General features: G+C 36.0%; 1 pseudogene; it reads left to right on the plus strand.

Annotated features, from left to right (window-relative positions):
• Window positions 1-14,769, plus strand: part of LOC141547295 (S-adenosylmethionine synthase-like) — a 28,113-nt pseudogene that overhangs the window by 12,576 nt on the left and 768 nt on the right.

Genomic DNA, 14,769 nt, shown 5'->3' on the forward strand with positions numbered 1-14,769 from the left:
TTCGATGTTTTCCCTAGGGAGACTAAATTCTGTCCTAACCACCAGAATGATTGGAAGTAAACATAATCTAAATTCATAGATAGCTCTTTTCAAAATATACTTTCTTGCTACATTGTGCTGCTGCCTTCTGGTTGTGTGAATCAAAGCACACCCCTGAGGATAACCAACTAGGAGACCTCCCTTAGAGTCAGAGTCACAGACAATGAGGACCCCACAATCAGCATGTCTTGTTTGGTACTGTTTAAGCAAAATACTTAAAAGAAACCAGGGATGAAAAAAAATTCATCTAAATATATGGGTATTGTTTTTCATTCCATCAAAATTACATTGATCTTCATGTAAGCTTCAAATATTCCCTAGACTATCATACTATCATACATACATGTTTTTTCCTAGAGCATAGTAAAAAAAAAAAAAAAAAGTGCTGTACCAGTCCTTGGACAAACATCATAGGATAATGATAACCCCTTCAGAGTCAAACTATTTTATATGCCAAATTACTTCAAAACTAAGTATGGGAAACTATACAAAATCTTTTGTTATACTAATGTTCTTGTATCAACTATTCCTGGAAATTTCAATCACTGGGGAGGGCTTTTATTTTTTATTTTTTTTAATTTTATAATTATAAATTTTTATGGCAGTATATCTGCATGAGTAATTTTTTTTATAATATTATCCCTTGTATTCATTTTTCCAAATTTTCCCCTCCCTCCCTCTACTCACTCCCCTACATGACAGGCAATCCCATACATTTTATATGTGTAACAGTATAACCTAGATATATGTGTGTAAATCCAATTTTCTTGTTGCATATTAAGTATTAGATTCCGATGGTATAAGTAACCTGGGTAGATAGATAGTAGTGCTAACCATTTACATTCATTTCTTAGTGTTCCTTCTCTGGCTGTAGTTGTTTCTGTCCATCATTGATCAATTGGAAGTGAGTTGGATCTTCTTTATGTTGAAGATATCCACTTCCATCAGAATACATCTTCATACAGCATTATTGTTGAAATATACAGCGATCTTCTGGTTCTGTTCATTTCACTCAGCATCAGTTCATGTAAGTCTCTCCAAACCTTTCTGAATTCATCCTGCTGGTCATTTCTTTCAGAGCAATAATATTCCACAACCTTCATATACCATAATTTACCCAGCCATTCTCCAATTGATGGACATCCATTCATCTTCCAGTTTCTAGTCACTACAAAAAGGGCTGCCACAAACATTTTGGCACACACAGGTCCCTTTGCCCTCTTTAGTATTTCTTTGGGATATAAGCCCAATAGCAGCAATGCTGGATCAAAGAGTATGCACAGTTTGATAACTTTTTGGGCATAATTCCAGATTGCTCTCCAGAATGGCCAGATTCTTTCACAACTCCACCAACAATGCATCAGTGTCCCAGTTTTCCCACATCCCCTCCAACATTCATCATTATTTGTTCCTGTCATCTTAGCCAATCTGACAGGTGTGTAGTGGTATCTCAGAGTTGTCTTAATTTGCATCTCTCTGATCAGTAGTGATTTGGAACACTTTCATATGACTGGATATAATTTCAATTTCATCATCTGAGAATTGTCTGTTCATATGCTTTGACCATTTATCAATTGGAGAATGGTTTGATTTCTTATAAATTAGGGTCAGTTCTCTCTATATTTTGGAAATGAGAACTTTATCAAAACCTTTAACTGTAAAAATATTTTCCCAATTTGTTACTTCCCTTCTAATCTTGTTTGCATTAGTATTGTTTATACAGAAACTTTTAGTTCGATATAATCAAAATCTTCTATTTTGTTTTTTTTTAATTTTTATTTTATTTTATAATTATAACTTTTTTTTGACAGTACATTTGCATGTGTAATTTTTTATAACATTATCCCTTGCACTTACTTCTATTCAGATTTTTTCCCTTCCTCCCCCAACCCCCTCCCCCAGATGGCAGGCAGTCTTATACATGTTAAATATATTGCAATATATTCTAGATACAATATATGTGTGTAGAACCGAATTTCTTGTTGCACAGGAAGAATTGGATTCAGAAGGTAAAAATAACAGTTTACACTCATTTCCCAGTGTTCCTTTTCTGGATGTAGCTGATTCTGTCCATCATTAATCAATTGGAATTGGATTAGCTCTTCTCTATGTTGAAGATATCCACTTCCATCAGAATACATCCTCGTACAGTATCATTGTTGAAGTGTATAATGATCTTCTGGTTCTGTTTGTTTCACTTAGCATCAGTTGATATAAGTCTCTCCAAGCTTCTCTGTATTTCTCCGTTGGTCATTTATTACAGAACAATAATATTCCACAACCTTCATATACCATAATTTACCCAACCATTCTCCAATTGATGGACATCCATTCATCTTCCAGTTTCTAGCCACTACAAAAAGGGCTGCCACAAAAATATTGGCACATACAGGTCCCTTTCCCTTCTTTAGTATTTCCTTGGAATACAAGCCCAGTAGTAGTATGGCTAGGTCAAAGGGTATGCACATTTTGATAACTTTTGGGGCATAATTCCAGATTGCTCTCCAGAATGGTTGGATTATTTCACAACTCCACCAACAATGCATCAGTGTCCCAGTTTTCCCACAGCCCCTCCAACATTCATCGTTATTTGTTCCTGTCATCTTAGCCAATCTGACAGGTGTGTAATGATACCTCAGAGTTGTCTTAATTTGCATTTCTCTGATCAATAGTGATTTGGAACACTCTTTCATATGAGTGGAAATAGTTTTTATTTCATCATCTGAAAATTGTCTGTTCATATCCTTTGACCATTTATCAATTGGAGAATGGCTTGATTTCTTATAAATTAAAGTCAATTCTCTGTATATTTTGGAGATGAGGCCTTTATCAGAACCTTTAACTTAAAAATTTTTCCCAATTTGTTACTTCCCTTCTAATCTTGTTTGCATTAGTTTTGTTTGTGCAGAAACTTTTTAATTTGGTGTAATCAAAATGTTCTATTTTGTGATCAATAATGGTCTCTAGTTCTCCCTTGGACACAAACTCCTTCCTCCTCCACAAGTCTGAGAGGTAAACCATCCCCTGTTCCTCCAATTTATTTATGATTTCGTTTTTTATGCCTAAATCTTGGACCCATTTTGATCTAATCTTAGTATGTGGTGTTAAATGTGGGTCCATGCCTAGTTTCTGCCATACTAATTTCCAGTTTTCCCAGCAGTTTTTGTCAAATAATGAATTCTTATCCCAAAATTTGGGATCTTTGGGTAAAATCTTTTATTTTGTGATCAATAATGATCTCTAGTTCTCTTGTGGTCATAAATTCCTTCCTCCTCCACAGGTCTGAGAGGTAGACTATTCTCTGTTCCTCTAATCTATTTATGATCTCATTCTTCTAAATCATGGACCCATTTTGATCTTACCTTGGTATTTGGTGTTAAGTGTGGATCTATATCTAATTTCTGCCATACTAATTTCCAGTTTTCCCAACAGTTTTTTTTTCAAATAATGAATTTTTATCCCAAATGTTGGTATCTTTGGTTTTGTCAAATACTAGATTGCTATAGATGGACCTTTTTTTGTCCTTTGTACCTAATCTGTTCCACTGATCGACTGGTCTATTTCTTAGCCAATACCAAATGGTTTTGGTGACTGCTGCTATATAATATAGCTTTAGATCAGGTACACCTAGACTACCTTCATCTGAGTTTTTTTTTCATTAGTTCCCTTGAAATTCTCGACCTTTTATTCTTCCATATGAATTTAGTTATTATTTTTTCTAGGTCATTAAAATAGTTTCTTGGGAGTCTAATTGGTATAGCACTAAATAAATAAATTAGTTTAGGGAGTATTGACATCTTTCTTATATTCACTCGGCCTATTCACGAGCACTGGATGTCTTTCCAATTATTTAAATCTGACTTTATTTTTGTGGCAACTGTTTCGTAATTTTGCTCATATAATTCCTGACTCTTTTTTGGTAGATGGATTCCCAAATATTTTATACTCTCAACATTTGTTTGGAATGGAATTTCTCTTTGTATCTCTTGCTGTTGCATTTTGTTGGTGATGTATAAAAATGCTGAGGATTTATGTGGATTTATTTTGTATTCAGCAACTTTGCTAAAGTTGTGAATTATTTCTAATAACTTTTTATTAAAATCTCTGGGGTTTTCTAAGTATACCATCATATCATCTGCAAAGAGTGACAGTTTGATTTCCTCATTACCTACTCTTATTCCTTTAATCTCTTTCTAGACTTTTATTGCCGAGGCTAGCATTTCTAATACAATATCGAATAGTAATGGTGATAATGGGCAACCTTGTTTCACTCCTGATCTTACTGGGAAAGGTTCCAGTTTATCTCTATTACATATTATGCTTACTGAAGGTCATAAATATATGCTCCTGATTATTCTAAGGAATAGTCCATTTATTCCTATACTCTCAAGAGTTTTTAGTAGGAATGGATGTTGGATTTTATCAAATGCTTTTTCTGCATCTATTGAGATGATCATATGGTTCTTATTAATTTGATTATTAACATGGTCAATTATATTAATAGTTTTCCTAATATTAAACCAGCCCTGCATTCCTGGTATAAATCTTAGTTGATCATAGTGTATTATCCTGGGGATGATTTTCTGAAGTCTTTTTGCTAATATCTTATTTAAGATTTTAACATCAATATTCATTAAGGAAATTGGTCTATAATTTTCTTTCTCAGTTTTCGATCGACCTGGTTTAGGTATCAGTACCATCCATGTCTGTGTCATGAAAGGAGTTTGATAGGATTCCTTCATCCCCTATTTTTTCAAATAGTGTATATAACATTGGGGCTAATTGTTCTTTAAATGTTTGGTAGAATTCACATGTAAATCCATCTGGTCCTGGGGATTTTTTCCTGGGGAGTTGATTAATAGTTTGTTCTATTTCTTTTTCTGAAATGGGACTATTTAAGCAATTTATCTCCTCCTCTGTTAATCTAGGAAGCCTATATTTTTGGAGGAAGTCATCCATTTCACTTAAGTTTATTGGCATAAAGTTGGGCAAAGTAACTCCTTATTATTGCTCTAATTTCCTCTTCATTGGTGGAAAGATCCCCTTTTCATTTTTAAGACTAACAATTTGATTTTCCTCTTTCCTTTTTCTGATCAGATATACCAAAGGTTTATCTATTTTATTGGCTTTTTCGTAAAATCAACTCTTGGTTTTATTTATTAATTCAATAGTTTTTTACTTTCAATATTATTGATTTCTCCTTTTAATTTTAGTATTTCAAGTTTGATTTTTGGTTGGGGGATTTTAATTTGGTCTTTTTCTAGCTTTTTAAGTTGCAGGCCAAATTCATTAATCTTCTCTTTCTCTATTTTGTTCAAATAAGCCTCTAAAGATATAAAATTGGGGAGGGCTTTTATAAAGGGATTTTTCACAATGACTTACAGGATTTTTGAATTGAATTCAGTACCTGTAATAAAAAGTTTATTGAACATGATTTACTTTTGTCTCAATCTGAATCAGAAAGGAAACATGGAAAAGTAGCAATTATTACAAGATATTTATGAAACTGAAGTAATAGAATTGAAGGCCCTAACCCTCACAGACACTTCTCCACTCATTCTTCAATATCTTACCACACAAATACAAACATGATTCCCATACTTCTTCAGTGACTCCTTACTTCCTCTAGAACAAAATATAAATAAAGTATTCAACCTGACCCCTCATAACATTCCTCTTAGTTCATGGTATACCCAAGTGGCCCAGCGATTAGAGCTGCAGGCCTGGAATCAAGAAGGTCTTGGATGCTTAATAGTCATGTCCCTTAGGTCAGTCACTTAATGCTAGTTGCTTCAGTTTCTATCTTTGTAAAATGAGCTAGAGAAAAAAAATGTCAAATTACTCTGTCATGAAAACTCCAAATAGATTCATGAAGAGTCATACCCAAATGAAACCACTAAACCAATCGATCAGTAAAGTCTTGCTCATTGCTCTCTCTAATATGACATACCAAATCCCATATTGATCACTTTGTAAAATGGTTCCCCACATTATATGCATTTCCTTCTCACCTTAACCTATTAGATTCCTAGTTTCCTCCAAAGCACAAGTTAGAAACTACCTTTAATTTTTTTTTTACCTTTAATTTTTTTTTTCCCCCCTGAGGCTAGGGTTAAGTGGCTTGCCCAGGATCACACAGCTAGGACGTGTTAAGTATCTGAGATCAGATTTGGACTCAGGTCCTCCTGAATTCAAGGCTGGTGCTCTATCCACTGCGCCACCTAGCTGCCCCTTAAAAACATTTATTAAGAGTCACCTATATGCATTTAGGGTTTAGAGTAGATGGGAACTGTGCTAAGTGTTAGGGATATAGATAAGAAAAAAGAAAGACAGTCCCTGCCTTCAAGGAGTTTATAATCTAATAAAGGAAAATAACAGGGTATCAGAGAGTACCAAGCTGGGGACATAGTATTACAGGAGGTTGAAACCAAGCAGAATTATTAATGGAAAATGAAGAATTAGAACTTTGGTGAAGGCAGAGCCAAGATGGTAGAGAAAGGCAAGGACTCACCCAAGCTTTCTCCTAAAACCCTGCAAACAAATTTAAATTTTGCCTCAAAACCAATTCTGAAGTGATAGAACCACAAAAGGATGGGGTGAAACAATTTTCCAGCCCAAGAAATTTAAAAGATTTACAGGAAAGGTCTGTTGCACCTGAGTGAAAGTGGAGCACATTCCAGTGCAAATTGTATCCCCAGCACAGAATAGGCCTCAATAAACCAAGAACAGATTGTGGAAGTGACTGAATCAGTCATAGAAGTTGTGGTTTACAGACCTCTCATCCCAAACCCTGAAGGTGTCCAACAAATGGAAAATTACAGGATTCTCTTTGGACTGGACTCTGTTGCATTGTTCATACTCACATTTGGGTCACAGTTCTAGGTGACAGTCCTAGGGTAAAGAGGATCAGTAACCCAGAATATCTTGTGACCAGTGAAGAGCAGGGACTTTCCTCCTAGTTTCAGGACAGAATAGAGTGCTTGTGATTGCTTACAGATCAGAGCATGAGCTTAGGGGAGTAGTAAATACACTTCTCCTTAAATCACATCACCTTAGAAGAAATGAAAACTTACAAGTTCTTAGAAGTATCCTTGAAAACAGCTGCACAGAACCCCTGAAACTTGGGACAATGCATCTTCTACCCTGGAAGCAGAGCCCAATGTAGCAAAATAGATGTGGAAAATGAGCAGACAGCAGAAACAAAATTCTAATTATAGAAAGTTACTATGGTGACAAGAAAGATAAAAACATACTCAAATGAAAACAACAAGTCAAAATACCTACAATCCAAAACCTCAAAGAAAAATATGAATTGACTTCAGGTCATGAAAGAGCTCAGAAAGGAATTTTTAAACTCAAATAGGAGAGGTAGAGGAAAAATTGAGAAAAGAAATCAAGAGTGATGCAAGAAAATCATGAAAAAGGAATCAAAAGAGAAAGTAGACACAAACAAAATACTGAAGAAAATAATATCTTAAAAAACAGACTAGTCCAAATGTAAAAGGATACAATTCAGTGAGAAGAATACCTTGAAAAGCAGAATTGGCTAAATAGAAAAAGATATGCAAAAATTCATTGAAGAAAATAATTCCTTAAAAAGTAGAATTGGCCAATTAGAAAAGGAAGTACAAAAGCTCACTGAAATAAATAATTTTAATTATTTTTTAAATAGCTTTTTATTTTTCAAAATACATCCAAAGATAGTTTTCAACATTCATCCTTGCAAAACCTTTTGCTCCAAATGTTTCTCCCTCCCTCTCCTCTTTCCTTTTCCCCTAGACAGCAAGTAATCCAATATAAATTAAATATGTCCAATTCTTCTAAACATATTTCCACATTTATCATGCTGCACAAGAAAAATCAGATCAAAAAGGTGAAAATAAGAAAGAAAAAAAAAGCAAACAAAGAACAATAATAATTTCAGGTGAAAATACTATGCTGTAATTCACATTCAGTCCCCATAGTCCTTTGTCTGGGTGCAGATGGCTCTCTCCAACACAAATCTATTGAAATTGGCCTGAATCATCTCAATGTTGAAGAGTCATGTCCATCACAGTTGATCACCACATAATCTTCTTGTTTCTGTGTACAAGGTTCTCTGGGTTCTTTCTACTCACTTCACTTAATCTCAGTTCCTGTAAATCTCTTCAGGCCTTTTTGAAATCATCCTGCTGATTATTTCTTACAGAACAATAATATTCCATTACATTCATATACCATAATTTATTCTGCCATTCTCCAATCGATAGGCATGTACTCAGTTTTTAGTTGCTTGCCACTATAAACATTTTTGTACATATGTGTTTCCCCCCCCTTTTTTTAGGATCTCTTTGGGATACAGATACACAGTTTTATAGCCCTTTGAGCATAGTTCCAAATTGCTCTCCAGAATGGTTGGATCAGTTCATAACTCCACCAACAATGTATTAATGTCTCAGTTTTCCTATATCCCCTCCAATAGTTATCATTTTATTTTCCTATCTGAGAGATGTGAAGTGGAACTCAGAGTTATCTTAATTTGCATTTCTCTGCTCAATAGTGAGTTAGAGCAATTTTTTCACATGACTAGAAATGGCTTTAATTTCTTCATCTGAAAACTGTCTGATCATATCTGTTGATCATTCATCAATTGGAGAATGGCTTATTCTCATAAATTTGAGTCAATTCTCTATATGTTTTAGAAATGAGACCTTAGATGTAACATTTTTTTCCCAAGTTTTCTGCCTCCCTTCTAATCTTGGCTGCACTGGTTTTATGTGTACAAAAACCTTTTTATTTAATATAATCAAAATTATCCATATTGCATTTCATGATGTTCTCTAGTTCTCCTTTGGCCATAAATTCCTTCTTTCTCCATACATTTGAGAAGTACACTATTCCTTGTTCTCCTAATTTGTTATAATATCTCTCTTTATGTTTAAATCATGAACACATTTTGATCTTGTCTGTTATGGGCTAGAACTTGAAACAAGGTACTAATGCTTATGTACTTAGTTCACACCTTTAAAGGAGTTCACACATTCACACCTTTAGAAAGCATATATAAGGAGTAGTTCACAAACCCAGTAAAGGGCAAGCTCACTCTTGGACTTCCGGGAAATTCACAAGCCCGAAGAAACCCACAAGCCCACTCTCTGGGAGGAGGAGTCAAGATTCATTCTAATCTCCACCTTTGTGCTAGCTGGAAACATTTGGAGAGAGCTCTCAAAACCAAGTAGAAAGATAGGGCTCTACTAAAGCTAACCAGGCTCTAAGAAAAGATTGAAGACTTTGAAGGAAAAAATAAAGAATCTGGACTTTAACTCCTGGCTGCATTTGGGATTATTGAACTGAAACTAAAGCTGCCTCTAGAAGATCCCCAAGAAACCTGCACATAGAGAACCATTATAATTTAGAGAAAAGAACATTACATTATCTTAGTATATAGGGTGTTAGGTGTTGGCCACGTATAGTTATAGGCTCCAGGTGTAGTTTCTGTCATATAAAAAAAAATAATAATTTCTTAAAAATTAGACCTGAGAAAGTGAAAGCTAAGGCTGCTGAGTCAAAAGGAAACAATACAAGAAAATCAAAAGAATGAAAAATAGAAGAAAATATGAAATATCTCAATGGGAAAAAAAAGTTTGGAAAATAGATCAAAGAGAAATAATTTTTAAATTATCAGACCTTGACAAAAGAAAAAAGCTAAACATCTTCTTTCAAGAAATTATCAAGAAAAATGGCCATGACATTCTAGAACCAGAAGGTAAAATGAAAATTGAAAGAATTCACTGATCATCTCCTGAAAGTTGAATAGAAATTTTAACTTTGAAATATAAAACTACAGAAAATCATAAAAAGGTAAACAGAAAAGGGAAATCATATGCTCTGACCCAGCAAAACCATTACTAATTCTATATCTCAAAAGAAATATAAAAAACAAAAATCAAAAGGATATATGTATACACACACACACACATATTTATAACAGTTCTTTTCTGGGAGCAAAGAATGGGAAACTGAGGAGATGCCTATCAATTAAGTATAAGATTAGATGAAATTCTATTGTACTCTAAGAAATGTGCAGGATGCTCTCAAAAAACAAAACTGGATTTACATTGTACACAATAAGAACAATAATCATCATGATAAACTATGAATGGCTTAGCTACTCTCAGCAGTACAATGTTTCAATGTAACTGAAGGTCACATGATGAAAAATATTGCCCATCCCCAGAGAAAGAGCTGATGGAATCTGAATCAGATTGGAGCATACTTTTTTAAATAATAATTTTTTATTTTCAAAATATATGCAAAGAATGGGGCAGCTAGGTGGCACAGTGGATAGAGCACCAGCCCTGAATTCAGGAGGACCTGAGTTCAAATCTGATCTCAGACACTTAACACTTCCTAGCTGTATGACCTTGGGCAAGGTACTTAACCCCAGCCTAAGGGGGGGGGGGGATTTTATATATATATATATATATATATATATATATATATATATATATATATATATATATATATGTATATACACAAAGATAGTTTTCAAACTTCACCCTTGCAAAACTGTGTTCCAAATTTTTTCTTTCTCCCTTCTTCCTCTCCTTCCCCTAGACAGCTAATTTAAGCATGTACGATTTTTCTATATGTATTTCTACAATTATCCTGCTGCACAAAAAAATCAAATCAAAAAAGAAAAAATGAGAAAGAAAAGAAAAAGCAAGCAAACAATAATAAATTCAGGTGAAAATACTATGTTGTGATCCACTTTCAATTTCCATACAAAAGATGCAGATGGTTCTCTTCCTCACAAGTCTATTAGAATTGACCTGAATCACCTCATTGTTGAAAAGAGCCATGTCCATTAGAATTGACCAGCACATAATCTTGTTGTTACTTTGTACAATGAATGTTCTCTTGGTTCTACTCATTTAGCATCATTTCACGCAAGTCTTTCTAGGCCTTTCTGAAATCATCCTGCTGATTGTTTCCTATACAACAATAATATTCCATTACATTCATATAATATAACTTATTAAGCCATTTTCCAACTGATAAGCATCCACTCAGTTTCCAGTTCCTTGACACTACAAAAAAGGATGCTACAAGCATTTTTGCACATATTGGACCTTTTCCCTTTTTTATGATTTTTTTGGGGATACAGCCCTGGTAGAGACCCTGTTGGATCAAAGGGTATACACAGTTTGATAGTCCTTTGAGCATAATTCTAAATAGCTCTCCAGAATGGTTGGATTAGTTCACAACTTCACCAGCAATTAGTGTCCCAGTTTTCCCACATCCCCTCCAACATATATCATTATTTTTTTCCCTGTCATTTTAGCCAATCTGGAAAGTGTGTAGTGGTACCTTAGAGTTGTCTTAATTTGCATTTCTCTGCTCAATAGTGATTTAGAGCATTTTTTCATATGACTAAAGATGGTTTTAATTTCTTCATCTGAAAATTGTTCATATCCTTTGACCAATTGGAAAATGGATTGTATTTTTATAAATTTGAGTCAGTTCTCTATATTAGACATGAAGCCTTTATCAGAACCCTTAGAAATTTTATCCCCAGTTTTCTGTTGAAGCATACTTTTTAACTTTTTCTTGGTTTTTTTTTTAATCTTTATTTTCTTTTACAATATGATTAATATGGAAATGGTTTTGGTTGACTACATACATATAATCTAAATCATATTACTTGTCTTGAGGGACTCCAGAAGGAGGAAGAATATTTGGACCTCAAAATTTTAAATACAAATATTAAAAGTTGTTTTTACATGTAATTAGGGGAAAATAAAATACTAAATAATTATTTTAATGCAAAATTAAGGCCTAAAGTTCTTAGCTTTCTATAAAGAAAGGCTTTGGAAGGAGTTTATTATGCCACCACACCACAGCCCCACTCCAGACCTTGAGTCAGAGCCTCAGCCTTATTTTTTGTGTATGAAATGAAGAATTAGACTTAGGGGTTTCTAAGATACCCTTCCAAATTCAAATTTATAATCTTATAAATTTTTGTTCTCAAAACAAGTTTTGAGGACTTGACCCCCAGAATTTAATAAGGATTTGAGGTTACTAGTACTCCCTCACAACATTTGTCCCACCCCCTAACTCCTATGATGTTTTTTGGAGAGTAGGAAGCAAATAAAGCTAAAAATAAGAACCAGCCTAAATATTCCAGGCAGGGCCATAAATCCTAGTTCCTGTTCTAGCCTCTGTAAAGGGCTAGAACTGAGCAAATGCTCTTAATCTAGCACTTAAGGCTTATTACCCATTGGACAATTCTCTATTAACATATGCTTGGAGAATGACCCCAACTATTCTGTGCTGGCTCGATTGGTGGGTGTAGACAAAGAAGGAATAGAGAGGGATGAGAGGGTGGGGTAGGACAGGCGGGATTCATTCTCTTGGCGGTGGAGAGAGAGGAAGGAGGTGTAGACATTGCTAGATCTAATCCCCTGACAGCAACCTCAAAAGACCAAGAATAAAGACTTTTGCTCATCCTGACCCCTGCTGGTTCTAAGCGATCTGGGGTCTCAACAACACTCCATTATCTACTTTTACTATTTGCTATTTTTCGTCTATAATACTATCTTACCATCTCAGATCTTCATAAGAGAGTATTCCTTCCATTAAATTCAACCTCTCTAAATAGCCACCGCTATTTCCCACCCCATCCTCCCAAAACCATAAGAGAATGAGAAAGGAAACAGCCATTGTCTTTCTTACTCAAAAAATTTACTTCTATGTCGCTGCTCAACTATCTTTATTCAATAATCTCCTTTCCTTTCAGGTTGATGGCGTCTGTCCAGGGATGGACATGACTCAGGCAAATCTAGTGTTCAGAATGAGATTGCGAGGCAAAATGAAATCAAGACCAGAAATCGTTTTCCTCCTTCATAAAGCCTCTGTCCCAGAGTGACAGGATGGCTGTGTTGAGGGCTGTAGCCAGAATCTGTGCCTGCTGTCTGCTCTTTACTCCTAGCCTTCCCGTCCTCCTCCCAATCCCTTTATACCCCAAAGGCAACTTCTGATAATTGAGTCCTGGAATTTTGGGATTCTAGAGCCAATTTCTGCCAATTTAGTCTTATATCTGAGGAAGACTGATTGAAAAAATGCATTGAAATGGCAGCAATCCCCTCTAGAAAAGTGGGGTGTAGGTTAGTGAATTCTCTAATAGGATTCTTATCAGCTGCTTGCATAAGCTTCTCATAATCTACCTGCTTTGTATTCCCCTTTTCCATTCCTTCAATGGGATGGGTTAAAAGATGATCCTTCATCTCTGTATCACTACTTCCCCTCCTCTCTGTTCTCACTCCCCTCTTCTATGTCCCCACTCCCCTCTTCAGAGTTCCCCCCGGAATTTGCGAAGGGAATAATAGCAAGGACCCCCATCTGGTACCTCCCAGTCATGTTAGCCACAAACCTTGGCTTTAGCTCCCGAATCATTCTTATCTCCTGTATTGTGGGATAAGCACAGATAACATCTCCCCAGGACAGATCGCTCGGAAAAGGAACGGCTGTAAACCCCCCAATAAGTTCCATTATGTGGGAAAAATCCCAAGAAGGGAGGGACCTTTGCACTCTAAGCGTTTCCCCCAAAGAGCTGGCCATTTCTCTCGGAGGCAAGGCTTAGCGATAGCTAAATCAGAGTCCTGGGCCGCAGCTGTAGTAGATTCAGGCTGCGTGGGAGGGGTAGGAGGCTCTGGGGCAGGGAAACCTGATTAGGAGCCGGGAGGGAGCTGGGTGAGGAGGAAGGGTCTCCGCTTCTCAGCAGAGAAGGGCAAAGCATCAGAGTATTCCTGGAGTCCAGCTCTAGGATTAAGTTCTGCTGGAGATCAGCGTCTCTCCCCAGTTCCACCTCAGTAAACTTAGGCAGAAACATCCTGCAAGTTAACCGCGATTTGGGATCCCTGTAGAGGGCCCAGAAAGCTTGCACGTATATAACTTGTGACCTTTTACCGTGTCTTCTGCAATATAGATCTAATTCCCTAATAGTAGAGAAAATAATAGATCCGTTAACAGGCCAGGCCTCACTGTCCAGTTGATAAAGGGGCTACACCTTGTCGCAGAAGTGAATAAGACTTTTTAATTTGAAATCCTTGAGGCCTAATTTTTTCTGTTTCTCAAGAGATATCCCAGAGGTGAATCTTTAGGGATGGAAGAGAAGAATTGATCCATTTTTACCACTACACAAGCCCGAAAATTTCCACTTTTATAGCACAACCTGATCAGACGTCTCTGTCAGGTCCCACAAATATTTCTCTCTTATAGAGGAAATATCTGCCCAAAAAACAGAATCCATTTGCATCTAGCCTCTCAGATCAAACGATTCCCAGAGCTCTTTCAGCTCCCCGCAGTTTAAAACCACTATTCTTCGCGGGATTTTGGTTTTAATCTGCCCACACTTATAAAAGGGAGAATTTCCAGTTTACCTCAGTAAAATTACCTCGAAAGATCGGGCCACCAAATGATGAGGAGTAAATGATGAGGGGTAAACTGTGGTCTAAACCGAGATGGGTCAGTTCCTTTTCTCTCTCTCCTTCCTTCCCCAAAGTAACCAAGGGTGGGTTCGGCAGCAAATGAATTTGCTACTTAATGCTGTATGGAAACATAGTCTTTATTGATTAAAATGGGAACACCTGAGAGCAGGTGGGCAAAATGGCTGCATGGTACAACAAGGCCATTTGCAAAGAGAAGATTCCCGTTCTCTCTTTTATGCAGTGATGTGGGGAGGTTCCTGAG

Source organism: Sminthopsis crassicaudata, chromosome 6 (genome assembly GCF_048593235.1).
Source record: "Sminthopsis crassicaudata isolate SCR6 chromosome 6, ASM4859323v1, whole genome shotgun sequence".
Taxonomy (NCBI): Eukaryota; Metazoa; Chordata; class Mammalia; order Dasyuromorphia; family Dasyuridae; genus Sminthopsis; species Sminthopsis crassicaudata.